This window comes from Dermochelys coriacea, chromosome 8 (assembly GCF_009764565.3).
Source record: "Dermochelys coriacea isolate rDerCor1 chromosome 8, rDerCor1.pri.v4, whole genome shotgun sequence".
NCBI classification, from domain to species: Eukaryota; Metazoa; Chordata; order Testudines; family Dermochelyidae; genus Dermochelys; species Dermochelys coriacea.
The window spans coordinates 106,439,865-106,454,875 of NC_050075.1; the positions used below are offsets into that span (position 1 = coordinate 106,439,865).

The 15,011-nt window shown below is 44.8% G+C and overlaps 1 protein-coding gene across 7 annotated transcripts in view; it reads right to left on the minus strand.

Moving 5' to 3' along the window:
* Window positions 1–15,011, minus strand: part of RNF220 (ring finger protein 220) — a 337,705-nt gene that overhangs the window by 43,351 nt on the left and 279,343 nt on the right. The gene's annotated exons all lie outside the window — the stretch shown is intronic.

Here is a 15,011-nt window from a genome sequence, read left to right on the forward strand (position 1 = left end):
AATGGGTGGACTATATCACGAATCAGTGCGCCGTAGCAAAACATCTCACAGAGCAACAGCAGGAGATCCCTTGAAAGAAATCCTAGGACGGAGGCTAGGCTGCGTGGGCTATCTTTCAGAGCTCAGTCATGTGTTTTGAACAGATTAGCAGCAGGATCCAGTGCCACCGACTCCTCTGGATCTCTCTCATGGGACCTCTCTAGGAACAGGACAGTACATAAACATATCGGCAGGAAATGCTTTGACATTTCCTGGGTTTATGCTGTCCATCAGAAAGGAGATGGTTCAATTTTCCATTATGAAGGGAATTTGAGAGATTTCCATCACCCTCATCATAACTTTACTTTTGTAGCAAGGAAAAAGAGGAGCTCGAGGATTATAGGGGGTAGTTCAGAAACTGGCAGTCTCTCTCACTCATGGCCAAAAGCTCAAGCATCAAAATAAGTTAGTGGGTGTAGCTAAGTTTGTTCATCACGTGGTATTTCAGCCAAACACGAGGCGATAAGGCCAGTGGAAAATAGCGAATTGAATCTTCATCATGAGGACTGTCCGTGGGGGCAAACAGACACCAGGATAATAAAACACCCATTTCTGTAATGAGTGTTGTCCTTGGCTTAATTTTGTCCAATATTAAATGCTCATGAATGAGAATAAAACTACTTCTGGGAAGCAGATAAGGAACACACAAATGTTAAGGGCGCTAACGAGCACTTCTCATGCAGGCAAAATCCCTGTTGAAGTATGAAGTGCTGCATAGGCCCAGATCCTGTGAAGTGTTAAGTGCCCCTGACTAACTCCCAGGGAAGCTGAGGATGCCCAGGCTCTCACAGGATTGAGCCCCCTCATATACTTAGTAGAAAGTACTTCGGAAGCCACATAAGAAGGGCTAATCTTTAGGAGAGAGCCAACACAGGCAAGAAGCATCTTCGAGCATTGTTGTTAATTGCTTTACGGGCATGCCAGCCAGGATCAGGTTCTCTTGAACTAAACGTTGTACAAACACAGCAAGAGTGTTTACACCAAACAGTTACAATTCAACATCTCTGTTGACCAATCGGGAAACCGAGGCACTGAATAATTAAGTGACTTGCCCAGGGTCACACAGGGAGTCTGTTGCAGAGCTGGGAAATGAACCCAGATGTCCTGAGTCCCAACCCAATGCGTAACCACAAGGCCATCCTCCCTCCATTTTGAAGGGCTGTAGCAGAGTCAAAACATTTTGGTACCAGATCACTAATTCTGGCTCACGTCAGTGTGTTCCTTAAACCAGTTTTGATTGGGCTTTGAGAGCAAAGGCCTCTTGTGCAGTGTGAATGCGTCCAGGAAGGAAAGAGATGGTGTGTTTCAGTTAGGGATATTGAATTTGGGAAGGATTATTAATTGCTCCCCATAAAAACAGAAGTCTCTCCATCCCCCGAATCACCCTCTTGACAACACAAGGGCCTGACTCTTTTCCCATCCAGTGTGCGCTCAACCCAGTTTATGCTGTCAATACCGGATCTGTGTTCCCCTCCCTGATCCCCCCCCCATGGTGGTGGAGCAGTATTTCTAGCTGGCTATATTCCCAGTGGGAGCTAGACAGGATACAGATCTCTTTCCAAGGACACTGCTCAAATGCAGTATGTCACTGTCAGTCTCGGAGAATGTACAACGTATCAGTTAAGCTGGTAATAAAATTTGTTTATAAAAGACTTGATATTTCTCTTCCCCTGTATAAAATGAGGGCCTTTAAAAAGTGGCACTTTTAGCACTCCATCAGTTTTCAGGATCACCTCTCCAGATTAACTCAACCAGCCCCTGACTCCAAAGCAATGACCAGCTTTAAATTTTCACCAGAGCTGCCAAACTGCCATTATTGACACCTGGATAAGTGCAGCACCCAACACCTGCTTCTGAAAGCAAGGCACGGCTTTGTGATAAGTGGCACGGCTTTCAGAAGCATACGGGCCAGCCCTGCAGCCTGGCTGGGGCACTGCCTTTGCCAGCCAAGCCCATCGGATGCGTTTCAAGTACAGGCTGAGTCGCGCTGTATGCTGGCGGCCAAAGTACATCCTAAGCTTCCTTCTCTCACAGCAATGCCTCATCCACTAAATCTCGACTCTTTCAGTTCATCAGAATGTTTGGGAGAAGATTTAAAGTAATAAGAGAGACCTGTCAGAAGAGCTGGATGTTCTTTCAATGCTACCTGAGTATGTGAGATCTCGCAGTGAGAGATGTAGTGGTAATTTACAAGCATGACATTAAACCTCCAGTAACACCATCTTCTGCACCTGGCATTACTGTAGCCCATCACTTCTCAAAGGCCATAAGCTTTGGACGTACAGGTCTTCATTTTTCTTTCGAAGAGGTGGGAAACACAAACCATGCAAAGCTGGAGCAGTGACTTGGCCAGTCCCAGAAGAGATTTGAATGTTAGCCAGATAATGAATACTTGGAACAAGTGCCTGAGGGCTGCGGTGGTGGTGTCAGGGGTCAATTGAGTGTAAAAGGAATTTCTCCTTTGTTTCCTCTATCTGCCTGTCCCTCTCCAAGGATGCTACGCACAGGGGAAACAAGCAGGTTCTCCTCTATTTGGTTTCTAAATTGTCCAAGCCAAATAGTCTAGTGGCTCATGGTCAGAGTTTAAGAGTACACAGCCTGGCTTCGGTGGTGTAGCTTACCAATATTAAGGCATCTGATTTCAGAATCCTAACCCCATCCTCAACGAACTCTCATTTGTGCAAGGGGAAATCCTTTTTAAGGCTAATAATGATGGCACTAATAACTCCTTCGCTAGCTCCCGACTCTGCCCAGCTTTGGAGAACACTAGAGAACATTTCTGAACTATCACATTAACAGTAAAGATATTATCCCTCCCACGGAGCCTGCCCTGAAACACAGCCAGAGCTCATTCCCAGCTTCTGGCAGTCAGAGTCTAGGGACACCAACCCTGTCCATCCTGGCTAAAAGCTACTGATGGACCTATCCTCCATGAACTATTCTAGTTCTCTTTTGAACCCTGTTATAGTCTTGGCTTTCACAACATCCTCTGGCAGCGAGTTCCACAGGTTGACTGTGTGTTATGTGAAGAAGTACTTCCTTTTGTTTAAAACTGCTGCCTATTAATTTCATTGGGTGATACCTAGTTCTTGTGTTATGAGAAGGAGTAAAAAACACTTCCTTATTTACCTTCTCCACACCAGTCTGATTGTATAGACCTCTATCATATCCCCCCTTAGTCGTCTCTTTAGTGCTAGCTGAGTTCAGACTAACCCCAAGAGACTAGTGATTTTGGATGCCTCAGTTTAGGGGCAGGTACTCAGTGCTTCCTGCAAGTCAGGCCCTTTCCAGCCACATCAACTTGGGTACCCAAAATTGCTACTCACTTTTGAAAACCTTGGTTTAATGGTACTAATGGGAGCAGTGCTGGCCAGATGCAGTGACAGGTAGCAGGGGCCGGACAGCACCTCGTGGGGAGGGGAGGAGGAGGACTGGTGTGGGAAGCCATGAAGGGGTGTTATGAAAGAAGATACTTTATTATGATCGGACATAGCTAGAAAGCCACGGCAAGCAGGGCAGCCTCCTCAGACCAAGAGCTCGCTGTAAACATTTAGCTGTGTTCCAGCACAGGGGCATTCAGCCAAGAGGCTGGAGGGCATGTTTTCCAGACTGATCAGCTGAGGGCTCCCAGTTCTGGGCCTGGAGTGGTAGCACTCAGAGGTTAATCCCAGGTAACCCTGCCTTAGGTATTTCTCAAACACACAATGCTAACTTCACCTAATTTTACTAAACAAGAGACAGGATTTTTGTAACAAGAATGTGAGTGGTTATAGATTATGCATTGTCAACAAAATTGAGTCAGGAACTGTATTTTACTGTCTGTGGAACAAAAGCAAACCCCATACCTAGTGGGCAAGTCAAAATATAAGTAATGCTATTGATCAGTTTTAGAAATTTACAGGTTCCTGTTCTCTGAGGGAAAAACATGTTTCTGAGAGGTGTCAAGATTGAACAACAAGACCATTGATCCTGAAATTGCCACTATATAGGAGAATGCTAGAGAATAGGAGGCAACGCACAACCTGACCCGAGATCAACTTGTGAAACCAATGGCCCATCACACACACTTTCAAACATGTTTCACCCAAGGGAAGGTTAGTTTTAAGGCCAGTTCTGATAGCTCAGGGTTTGAAGCCAGAGTTTTAACTTGTCCCTCCTGATGTAACTTTTCTAGTGTTGCCTCCCTGCACAAAGCCAGTGAAAACACCCAAGCAGCTGTTCAAATATTTGACGTCTGAACCACTTGACATTAATTATTCATCTCAGGCTCATTCAAACCAGATTTCTGGACAAGTGCTGTTATAAATGGATCAAGAGGACCACTAAATGCAAGGAAGGCCTGATAGGATCACACCTGCTTCTAACTCACTCAGTGTAAAATGGGCTCAGAACTCCCAACTCCTGCTTACCCTTTGCCATGGGCAGGCTGCCATCCAGAAACAGGGAAAATATGAAATGGACCGTGGGGATGGCTGCAGAGCGTAGGGTGTACTTGGTGGCACTTTTAAATCGAGGCTGTTGTACTAGAACAAAATGTGAACCTCTAGGAGACACCACATCACGTCGTTACACCCAGTTGATTTATGGCTCATTACAATGCGATGGAACATGAGGGGGTTATTCTGGGCTGGCTTAGTTGTCTGTAGGCGGCAGTAATTCATGGTTATCGGCAAAGCCACCTACAGAGGAGGTTTAATACCATTGCCTCTCTCCTCTTCACAGAGAGGACAGTTCTGAGGACTGAACTTTATGCCAACATGCTAATAAAGTCACCGTGGTCACCTGAAAGTTAAGGTGTATGTTTGATCTGGGAATTCGTAAGAGGCCAGATCCTGCAGCCATTACTCACATGAGAAGCCATGGATTATACAAGAAAGGAGAGTAGGATAAGGCCCAAAGTGCATTGTAATTACACTGCTTTCAGATTAAAAATGAACCCTGCCACATCATTCCATTTTCTAGCTGAAGCATTCTTCTGCTTATGCTGTGTGTTCTGTCTGCAGCAGACACTCATATGCTGCCCTCTGTGATAACACTAACCCTCCAGGTGCTAAAGCAGTGCAATTTTCTGACAGTCTTAATCCCAGCTGCCTCTTTAAGGGCCAGACAAACAAGAGTGAGCAGGTAGGTCAGACACTGGGGCCATTAAGCCAAGAAAAAAACAAAGTTACAGCTCTGTCTCCTATCCCCATTGCTCTTGTAGCCAGGTGCTCTGACAAGCAATTCCAGCACTGCTGTTGAGTGGCACCTTTATAAACCATGTGACAGTTTGGGAGACAAACTCTCCCATCAATCAGAATGTACCTATCAAGATCACTTACCTAGAGTGTCTGCAGCCCTCTGGAATGGTGTATATAGCGTTACTTTGGCTGGCCCCAGAGCAACTGCCCTTAGCACAAGATCCAGTTATTTCTGAATATTCTAGGAGCTCAGAATAAGCAACACTGCACTGAAATATGGATGTGAAGCTCTGCAATGTGAAAACAAGGAGGCCTATTTCGTACGCTTCTTGGCTACCATGCAGGCTGCAGGCTCAAAGGAAAATGGAAGTGCTTCCCACAGCCTCCTATACATGAAGATGGTATCTGGCAGAAAGTGCTCATTTCTCCTTACACAAATTTCCACAGCACCCCTGTGCCTTCTCCCGAGCCTGGAGACTGCCCCTTGTATCTGGAATGACTTTTTCAACATTGCATGTCACATGGCCTTCCTCAAATCCCACTTCTCTCTACATGCCCTCAGAGTACAGCTCACCTAGCATTTTCAGGGTATACAACTCAAGCTGACTAAGATCCCAAGTCATTAACTGAATATCTGATTTAGATTATAGATTTAGGGACCTGAATTCAAGCTTGTGTGTTTCTCCTATAGGAGCTGACAACAGATGGTCAAAGTGACAGTGTATGCTGCTTCACTTGTTTGCAGTATCAGCAGCAGCTTTTGCAGGGAGGAACCCTGAACCTACTTGGAGGCTGACAAAGCTGGAAACGGAATGAAGCAAAGTTGTGCAGATCGAGATGACCATAGCCCAGCAGGGTAGGCAAAGCCCTCATTGGCCCAGGCTCCACCGCTCAACTCAGTTCCGGCGGGTGAGCTCGTTTTTTCAGTTTTAAGTATATTTGTTTGGTATGTGCTACAAAGGCAAACCTAACAGGAGACACTAACCCTTCAGTTCTGTGCTCCCTGCCATGTTGTAGTTATTTGTATTCTTGTAATGCCTAGCTGCCCTACTCAGGGACCATGACCTCACTCTGCTAGGCACTGTATGCAAAGAGAACAGAGACTGAACTCTAAAGGACCAAATCCCTCCTGGCATTATTCCCGCTTCCTGAAGGGTCCCACTTTTCATCTCCATTGCTCAGACCCTCAGCAAGCTGAGCTGATAGGGACTGCACCATCCAATTCTTAACTGAGCAGAGGGACGGGGAAAGGCAACAGCCCAAAGCATGAAACCCGGGTTGTAGGCTGGGGTCGAGGTGGTGAGTGCTTGGGACACCCTCGTGAAGGAGATCTGTGTTCTAGCTGCTGGGCTCCAAGGAGGGAGGGCTTGAACGCTTGTCAGGAACGTTATACAATTCTCAATTCCTCCTTCAAAAATAAAACATTTTACAAGCGGGTCTGAATCCAAACACAACTCTGTATTACGCAGGCCTGATGGGGGCTGAGTTGGCTGGAAGAGAAGCTTTTGTGCTGCTCACAAGTAATTTCCACAAGTTCAGGAAGAAAAAGCTTCCCGTAAGTTTCCAAGACCGTAGGTTTTGTAATTACCCCCAAACAACACCAACCACTGCAATAACTCACTTCAGCAAAGCCCTCCCTTCTAGCACACACACTGTTATTTTCTTAAAGAAATGTCACTCACCGGCTCCTTGGAGAGCAAAAACAAAGAAGGCAATAAAAGCATTTTATGCAGAGACACCACCAGACCCTCACAGGCTTCCTAAGAACAGCTCTACCCCGGGTTTATTTCCTCAGCTGCTGAAATAGCCCAAACTAGTGCTAAGAGGACAAGATGGCACAGACATGGCTTTATTTTTAAAAAGTGCATTGGAAGGAAAGAGAATGCTTTTTCTCTCTCTTTTTACAAAGGGGAGCAGAAGAAGAGGCCACCCTAATCAGCCATCTTTCTCCAGATCAATAATGTTTCACCGGCTCTGATCATCAGACAGTCAAATGGTTCCTCTACTCCCCTGTACCATAGGGTTTAACATACAGGTATTCTGCTAGCAACTTTCACCAGGGGAAATGTACATATCAAGATCATGGAAAGCTGTTTGCAGGACAGAACTGTATTTCCAAGTGATGTCAGGAATCCAAATCCAGTTCACATGAAATTGCAATTTATCAGGGAAATGGACACAGAAGAGCACATCTGCACAGACCTGTCCAGTAGATGCATCCCTCCCAGGTTACCCCCAAGTTGGTAGGTAAGAGTGTGCAGTTTGGACACAAGACTGAAAATCAGTGTCCTAGAGACCTGTAGTGATCTTTACTAACAACCAGAAGAACAGATAATTTTAAAGAAAGGGCTGCAGAGCATTATGGCCACTAACAATATTTGGGAGCAATACATGCCAATATAAGGGAAATCAAACATATGGGACAGGACACGAGCTGATCACTGTAGGGGTTGGGAAGGAATCGTTTTCTCCCGCACACCACATTGTGGCATTGGCTAGGAATAATCGCAGGGATTTCTTTCATGCCTCCCTGTGAAGCATCAGCTGGAGGCTGCGGCTGGAGGCAGTGAAGTGGATACTCAGCCCAGTGGTCTGATCCAATATGGCAATTCCTACCTAGCTTCCTGGAGCTTTGTGCCTGTGTAACACACTGAGGGACGAGCCTGCAGCCTCACATCTATTTGGAAAGCTGCAATTCAAACTCCACTGCTGCAATACAAAAGAAGAATCAGAACCATGGTCTTAGCAGCCATTGGCTTGATTTCCATGATCGAAGAAGGGTGGCTCTGAAAGCTTTAGTTCCCGTAGAGAGAGGGTGGAAACAAAAAAGGGACGAGGGGAATTAAAGTAATCTTGAATCACTAAGCAGATTCACATCACTGGATCAATAAGCACCGCTGACAGGGATCACAGGAATGTCGCAACTTTGCCAATAATAAAGCAGCACAGAGGAGCCAAGAGAATGCCTTTTCTAAAGCAGCCGAGCATGAAGCAGCGAGGTTGGTGAACAGCTGAAAGTGACACCCCGGCTTACCAAGGCCATCGCCAGCCGCAGGCCCCATTGTCATTTGCTTTAAGTAATGATAGGCAGAGAGATTTTATTTGTGGGTGGAGGAGGGTGGGTGGAAACAGTCACGGGCTGAAATAACAAGGCCTAAATTTCATAAGCCAAACCCGCATGCTCTACTCCAAACTAATTCTTTTCTAGGCCAGGAAGAAGAAAGAAAATCAGTGTTAATTTAATCAATTGATCAGCCTATTGATTGCGAAACTGGAGATGCTAGTTAGCCATGTGCAGTAATGCCCTCAAATCTGAAACCACAAAACACGCCATTGATTTCTTCACTTGCTGCTCCAAAAGAAAAAAAAAACAAAAAAAACAAACAACAACAAAAAAACCAAGATGCACTTTCAAAGGAAAAAGCAACTTCCCAGCCCAGGGAGAGGATGCAAGTGAATCAGAATACAAGCCAGGGAACAGGGATAGCGGTGTCTTGCGAGTTTCAAACTGAAATTAGTTACAGATGCAGTCACGGTGTCTTGTGTAAACTCTATCGATTGGGTAGCTGACAGCCTTAGAAGCCTCAATGCTAGGACAATCAATCGGGCTGCAGTGTCACCTGCCACTTTGCTGAACAGTTGACAATGCAATTATCCAGTGTGGAGGCAGGGAGTTGGCGTGTGTCAAACGCAGTTAGCCACTTTCCGGGCACTACTCGATAATGCGTTTCACCGCCTAGCATAAGAGACGACATGCAGAGACAGGAGCTGTTTAGAGCCATTGAGACCCGCATGCGCTTTTCCTTTAGAAAAATCTCACTGCCCCAGACTTAACAACTGTATTCTAAAATGCTATTAAAATCATGTCAGTCAGCTACTTGGTGGTTAAGGCTGAAGTTTGACCTGAGAGTCCAAGAGGTAGGCTGCAGTTCTAGCAAAACTGCAGACGGTTTGAAAAATTATCAAATGACTATCTTAAAGCCTGGGAATTTCAAAGCAGGACTGGACAAGCACAAGAAAAATGGATTGGAGGGAGAAACTCTGTGTGTGCAGCAGATGGAACTGGATGATCTTATACTGTATGTCTAACATCTAGGAAAATAGAAGTTTAAAGGGATGTTGTCAACTTGAAATCTAGTCAATTTCAACAACTGAGTAGTTTCAGGTGCTAGGCCTGCCCCTTGACTGTCCCTACCAATTTTGGTAGTTTTACAACCACTTTTCCATTTTAATTAATTTTTCTCCCTCCCTTGTTGCTGTGTGACAGACCCACTCACACACAACAGGAGAACTGACTGCCCTCAAAACACTGTCAAATGAGCCGAGCAAGTTGAAGGAGAGAATATTCCCCCTCCAAATCTCTTCCCAGCTACGGTGATCTTAGGTGTTACACACGACAGATAAATCATTAGACATTAGTGTTTAATTGATCATCTCCCTTTAAACAAACAGCAGTTTGAGCACAAAAATTAGGTTCTCTTAAATTTCGATAAAGACTAATATTAAACTGAAACTTGTAATTAAAAAAAAAAAAACAAAAACAACCAAACACCATCACAGTATAAACAGTCTATTGAGATGTAATCCCTCCCTATGCATTGGGTCATTGACTGAGAACCCCAAAATGAAGCTGACTAGTCTAGTTTCATTATAAAAATTGATGTAAACATACTGCATCAAATGCTGAAGAGTACATTGAACTTTAATGTATTAGGATATGCTTCACCTTGGTTAGAAGAATTGGAAAAAAGATTTTTAACTTTGCAGTGTCCCATTAAAAAAGGCATCTAAGTACAGTCAGAGCACTGATCTCATACATTTTGCATAGTGTGTTTCATAATGAGTGTTATTAATGTTTGTGAAGTGCTATGTGAGAGCTAAAGGTTATCGATGATGATGATATATAAAATTTATATATAAAATATATAAAATTATTTTCCACTGCACGCAACGGATTAAGTGAACTGTAGCTCACGAAAGCTTATGCTCAAATAAATTTGTTAGTCTCTAAGGTGCCACAAGTCCTCCTTTTCTTTTTGTCAAGAATTAGAACATTCAAAAACCAGTCGGAGAACATTTCAATCTCTCTGGTCACTCGATTACGGATCTAAAAGTCGCAATTCTGAACAAAAAAACTTCAAAAACAGACTCCAACGAGAGACTGCTGAATTGGAATTAATTTGCAAACTGGACACCATTAAATTAGGCTTGAATAAAGACTGGGAGTGGATATGTCATTACACAAAGTAAAACTATTTCCTCATGTTTATTTCCCCTCCCCACCACTGTTCCTCACACGTTCTTGTCAATTGCTGGAAATGGCCCGCCTTGATTATCACTACAAAAGGTTGTTTTCCCCCCCCCCCCTCCTGATGGTAATAGCTCACCTTACCTGATCACTCTGGTTACACTGTGTATGGTAACACCCACTGTTTCATGTTCTCTGTGTATATAAAATTGCCCCACTGTATTTTCCACTGCATGCATCCGATGAAGTGAGCTGTAGCTTACGAAAGCTTATGCTCAAATAAAATTGTTAGTCTCTAAGGTGCCACAAGTACTCCTTTTCTTTTTGTGTATTACACAACGCTCTGTGTGTGTAAGCTAGGGCTTTGGACAATTCCTAAGCACATCCTCCCCTTATCTCTCTGTCCTCCTCATTAAAACCAACCCTTTTAATACTACTGCCTGGCTATTTTATGGCAGAAATGGCCACTGAACAGACCTCTCCCTCTATTCCTACACACTAAGAAAACCCTTCTGGGAAAGTTTAACTCTTGCTTGTTAATTTCACTTTTATAACAAGGGTCCACAACAAACTGGTCCTTTTCTGCATTCTGAGATCAAGAACCACCTCATGGACAAAGTTCTGCCTCTCCCACTCAAGAGCCAATGTCAATGCAAGCAAGATTCAGACTTTCCATCACTTGGAGCAGTGCAAAGACAAATGTCATTTTACACAGTAGAGCTGGAGATGTGGTGTGAAGCTGCATTAAGAACTGTGTCCCTGGAAAGAGCGCTCACTGGGGATGGGCACATATAAAGCACCAGTGCAGCGCACAGAACTAGACAACAGATCCTTACCCAGAAGAACTTTGAGTCTTAGACAAAAGCAAAAGATGAGAAAAGTAGTTTGGGAGGGCAAGGGTTGCAACAATGAAAGATTGTGAGAATTGATTACATGTACATATGGTGTTAAGACATTTTAATTGAGGGGCAAAGCCAAAAGGGAGGCTGGCGATGGAAAAAAGTGACACAGAGAAGGACATTTCAAGCCGGGATCAGGAGAGAGGGGGAGATTAAAGACCTCATACCCCTCCATGCACTCTTCTGCTGGTGACTCTTGCATCCGACTTCAGGTCCGCTCTACTCTCTCAGCGGGTACCCTGTCTAGTCAATGCAGAAACAGGGCTAACGATATTGGTTACTAATTCATTCATCCAGAGGACTCTGAAGACACTACAGACACCTTCCATTTCCTGGCCAGTCTCCTGGGAAATTTCACTCTCTCGCCACTCATGCACTAGCAACGTCACTGCCAAGTCTCTCTAAATGTATTGCCCTGCTTCTTCTCTCTTTGGCTTGACCTTAACTGCAACTTTAACTCGTTGGGACAGATGGAGGGAGGCAGGGTTTTATCATCTTTGCAGGCTATCTTGTATGCGGGGTTAGGTTTTGGTTGAGACAGAAGAAGCTGTTGATTGCTAGACGGAGTGTAGGTCAGGAATTGGAGGTGCTAACCCTGGGGCTCTGCCAGATCTCTGCATGCATGACACAGGGGAAGTCACTGCTGTGTGCCTCAGTTTACTAATCTGTAAAACAGGAATGATAAGCACTTCAGTGAGATGTTGAGAAACAATGTTTTGAGATCTTGGGGTAAAAAATGCTTTGGAAGGGCAAGAGATCCATATTTTCTCCTCGATTTTAGAGCCTGCCTTCAGATTCCATTCTAATTTAAAACCATCAGTATGGAGCTACCAGACAGGTGCTGAGCGTTGTTCAATCATCTGCTTTATGGTTCACCTCAGCCCCCATGTGCGTTCGTTTGGGGTGCAAGATGATTTGGGTGGAGACCTCATCTTCATGTTTATTTGCACTCTTCCAGTACAACGCACATTTAAATAAAGCACAGGCCGTGGAGAAGTCCACAGCGACTGTAACTGCGCTTCCCCTTGTTTCCAGACAAGCAGATCGGCATTCATTGCAGAAAGGCTGTCCTAACGACATTTGCCAAAGCATGTCTTGGTACTGCAAGGATTGACCAAGAGCTGGCAGTGGGACTGCAGAAATCCACTGGAAACTTTCAGACATTTGTATTTTAATAAGTTCCACTTTTCAAGCAGCTGCACTGATTGCATGCGACACAAGAGCCAAAGCAAATGAGCACCCTGGAGTGACTTTGGTTTGTCACAGTATATCAGGCTTCATCAAGCCCCCTGCATACACTAACTGATGCTGTACTCAGGGACCGCTTGTGGGGGCGGGCTCTTCTCTTCTCTTTTTAAGGACATTACTGGAGCTGGCTATAAATCCCGTGCCATCTCAGAAGGGGGGAAACAAAGAGAAACTCGAGAATTAAATACTCCCTATGGGTTTCCCCTCAGAGTCTTGCAATCCGTCTTAGTCAGGTTCCTGTCTGGTTGATCTTCGTTAGAAAGTATCCTGTCCTGAAAATGCCTTGCTTACTGTTTTAATGAATTCAAAGGCTTCCCCTCTACATTATTTTCTAGGCAACTGATCTGCTTGAGGAAAAGAAACCCATAAAAGCACTGGGTGAGCGGCTCACTACTGTGCCCACGGGAAGGGTGGGGGAAATGGGCAGGTTGAGAGAACTTAGCTACAATTCTTCAATTCTTTCATATCTAAAGAGGACAGCAATCTCTGTTCTATCAGACAGGGCGGTTTGTAGTTTAAATGGTACTTGCTGCTAGCTTGCTTTTCCTGTCTCTGTCTCTCTCTCTTTGAAGTTGACTGGACAGCTTCCTCAAGCTGGCGTTATCACTCCCTCTAACCACTCTTGGCAGGCAATCTAATTCCCCCTGAAAAGGTCACCGCCATTTTAACTGCCTTTCAATCACATTAAGCACGCTGCCGCTCCTGCTCAGAGCACTGCGCCTGCAGCTCTCCTGGCTGAGGTGCGATCGATAAACTGACATATCATCCCCCCTCCCTGGCCCGCATCCCCAATCGCTCCCCACCTTCCACCCTGATCCTTCCCCTCTCACACAACCCCCTTGTGCTGAAGAAATGACAAGAGATGCCAACTGACCAAAATCCTCCCATAAATGTGATGCAGACAGGAGCTTCTAACCCATCGCTCCCTGATCTACTTGCCCCATCTCCCACAGAGTTACAGGAATGGTGACTTCCTGAGGACAGTTTGCTCAGGCATCAGTCCAAGCACCTCTGAAGCTACTACAAAGAACCAGCTTCCCTCAAGCTTCCCCTCATGCAATCATTACTGTTATCTCTTGCTCACTCTCTTTTTCCCCCCAGTTACCAGTTGTGTGTTCCACCCATCGATCCTTGTGTAAGACACTGTTTTAAGTCTGCTTGCCTTTTGACTGCGTTAAGCCATTTAAGAAACGACAGCGGCTTCTATCAGTGCGAAGCTGATGCGATTCTTTTCAGATAAAGCACTTTTTTCCTCTTCCCCCCCTCCTTTCAAGTTACAGACACATACACACACAAAGAGACACTGAATGTTTCAAAGAAAAAACCCCTTTTGAATTTCCCTTAGGAATTCTTTAAAGGGATAACTTTGCAGTGTAAACACTTGGGGTAATGTGCATCCATTCTGCAGAGGAACAGAAGAACTGGTACAAATATGCTGAGCGTTAAAAATCAGAGAGGGAAACACTCAATGCTTTCACTTGTTGAGCTTTGGCTGCTGCCTAAATACAGCCTAGCTCGAAGCTTATTAGACACAAATTGCGTGAAATAATCCCTTGTAACAAAGAGCAACAGAAATGGAAGATGTAAATGACTAATGCAAGAACCTTTCCCATTGATCAGAGTTATGTAAATGGATGGGTAGTCAATGCTAGGATATTTCAAAACAAGTTTTCGTCCCATGACACTCCTGATATTGGGTAAAATCTCTTACCACGGTATCACACATTGCACCTCAGGAACGTGTTCAGACGCCATTACTGCTGGGAGGAGGCGGGGTTATACCTCTTCAACAGTTTCACTAAGGTGACTTCTATTTAATCTCTCACTTACAACAAGGACCTGATTAAAAGCAGCATCTGGCAGATGTTGCACATTTGTGGATTTCCCCCCACTACTCTGAGGCTGCAGAGCGAGGGGACAAAAGGAGAAAGAAGATTGCCCTCCCTGTTCAAGGCAGATTCCTAGTTTAAACAAAGATCTCTCCCTGAAAGCACCACACGACCTATACAATGTCCCATTACTGCGATATCTGAGCCGGCCCCTGGGAGAAGAAAAAGAACTAAAATCCTATTTAATTGTTAACACACAAGATGACAGGTTTTAGCAACCAGATTTAGTGATGACAATTGCCAGTGTTTTACAAAACGTGAAGGCAGCTACAAATACCAACGAATCCCTATATGAAATACCTACCCCACTCTCCAAGGCCAGGAAGCCAGCGTGCTGATTGTAACACCTAACAATCACGTCACTGTTACCTTCTCCTGGGCTTCGGTTTGTTTCTTCCACCTGTTGTTTCTGGACATACGCTCAGCTCTTTGGGGGCAGGGACTGTCTTTATTCCACGTGTGCCCAGTGTCTAGTGCAATGGCACCTGATTGGGATCCCCAGGCATTA